This window comes from Adiantum capillus-veneris, unplaced genomic scaffold (assembly GCF_014529385.1).
Source record: "Adiantum capillus-veneris isolate H3 unplaced genomic scaffold, ASM1452938v2 Hic_scaffold_256, whole genome shotgun sequence".
Lineage (NCBI taxonomy): Eukaryota > Viridiplantae > Streptophyta > Polypodiopsida > Polypodiales > Pteridaceae > Adiantum > Adiantum capillus-veneris.
Genome location: NW_028221388.1, coordinates 257268 through 259612, shown reverse-complemented (window position 1 = coordinate 259612; position 2345 = coordinate 257268). Strand labels below are relative to the sequence as shown.

General features: G+C 42.8%; 1 pseudogene; it reads right to left on the bottom strand.

The window, feature by feature from the left end:
* Positions 1-371: 371 nt before the first annotated feature.
* LOC147417393 (uncharacterized) lies at positions 372-939 on the bottom strand (annotated as a pseudogene).
* Positions 940-2345: the final 1406 nt, after the last annotated feature.

Sequence of the window (2345 nt, the reverse complement as noted above, 5' to 3'; positions counted from 1 at the left end):
AAAGAGTATTTTTGTGAGACTGTGTCATGCTTTATCCACGTTTGGTGAATTCTTGGGACAAAGTCAGATAAGAGATCCTCTATGTCAGAGAATGAGCTCTTACTTAATGGCTGGAACCAAGTCATAGCAGTACCATGTAGGGTCAATCCAAAGCCCTCATATTGCGTATGGAATTCATGTACTTGCTCTGCTCTCAGCACGTGTCTAAAGGCAGAAGCATGGGGCATATGGATCCCCAGATCCTGTATATTTAGACAGCATGCATTTGGCGACTTGATGCAGCCTTAGGGGTCTGAATCCTACAGTTGGTGTCCCAAGTACTTGTATAGTGTCCCCTGTATGTGCAGTAGTGGTTCTCTGTTGTGGCCTAGCTACATTTTGCGTTGTTTGAGTAGCTCTACCTGAGTTTCTGTTTGTCTCATTTTGTCAATGAATTCCTCCGGAGAGTTCTTCATCGCGTGGTGGATTCCCTGTTCCCGCTTGGAACGAATATCCACTCATGTTTGGCACTTGTTGCGTGTGGAATTCTGGTTTTTGAATAGGTTCAAAGAAACTAGTCTGACCAGGATTCTGCATAGGTTGCCTCTCTACTTGGATTGGTCTTAGGATGTCATCATCCATTAAGTTTCTTACTGGGATTGTAGGCGGTGCACTTGCTGCAAGCTTTGCTACTTCAGGGTACACAATGCGTAACCCTAAGTATGTATACCTACTCATCTTTGCAGCAGAGGTTGGCGTGTACTCATGACCAAACTTGTCTACGATTAAGAATTTGCTTTCATTCAAGAGGTAGACATACAAAGTCTTATCCGGAGTAGCCTCTTTCTCGTTTACATCCTCATTGACATAGTACGTAGCGGTTTCTTCAGGAAAGGCTTTGTAAATTCCCCATCGAGGATTGTCGGACATAAGCCTTCTAGTGGTGAAAGATCTGAACATGGTTCTATTGTTGTTTTCCTCTAGAGGCGGTTTCTCCTCGACCTCATCATCAGCTTTCGTCTTGGACGCATTTCGTCCCCATTTTTCCGCGGCATCAGGGCTTTTGACTATCATGTAGTAAGCACCCCGTTCATCCATATAACCTCCTTTTCCATCATAAGTGGCCAGGACCCTATACTGCAATTCGACTGGATTATCTCCAATCTGAACACAGCTATGGTTCATAGAATCCTTGAAGATTCTGGCATCTTGTCCATTGTTATAGGCATACAGCAAGATTTTTGGAGGTGTCTCATGGTCTTTGGAGGATTCTCCCATAAAGTTAACTCCCTCTTTGAAGTTCATTGATGGTTGTCCCCCTGCCATGGTCTGATAGTATAGATCTTCTGATGAATGTGTCAGAGATGTAATCCTCTGGGATTGGGCCTAAGGATACCTGGGTGGTCTGATTGACACTCTCTTCCGTAGAAACTTGACTCACATGGTCCCTAAGTGGTCTATGTCCTAAGGGTACTACAGCTCCTGACCTCAAAAACATGAAACGTGCTTAACCTTGGATGCACTAACCTGGAAAGTTACCTTACTTCCAACTGGCTGTGCTCTCAGGCTCCTGGTACACCCTGCAAGCAGTTTACACACTTTTACTATCTATTTGAAGTATTTCTCAGTATAGAAAATATATATATACATGCATTCAATGTATAGATTAGGTGGCAAGCCAAATATCACAATTTGGGCACTGGAGACAGTAAGGGTGCTTACTGTCTAGAGGACAGTATTGCACTTTCTGTGCTCACAGGATGTATTTTGACACTCCTAGCAATAGGAACCTCTTACCTGGGCTTATACTCACCTTCTGGAGTCTTCACCTGGGTTGTGGGCTTGCTGGCTTGAGTTATGGTCACTTTTGCAGATTTTGTTGTGTATACCAAGCACTTGACAAGACCAAAACACATCAAATTTGGATTATAAACTACACAAAATTGCTTGTTACTGAGCCTACAACATGTGTACATGCTTTCTCTTGGTCAGTTGGCCAAATCTGGGTCTGGAGACAGTAAGAGCGCTTATTGTCTGGACTTCCAGATTGCAGCTTTTTTGGTACCTGACACTTACTGTGGTTACTAGAGGTGATTTTAAGTGCTTTTGGACACTAATACCAACTCCGTACACCAAGATGGCTTTTCTAGGTCACTTCAGTCACTTTATAGCACCAAACACACAAACCTTGGGCAAATCCAAAGTAAATTGAACCTTTCACATCCAGAACACTCCACACATGTGTCCTACTTATTCGAACCCTAAAACAACAAAGAAAACACTGAATGGTATCTAAATCCTAAGAAAAAGCAGTTTTTAGGTTTTTTTTTTTTTTTGGATGTTTTTGTGCTTGACCTAACATGCAC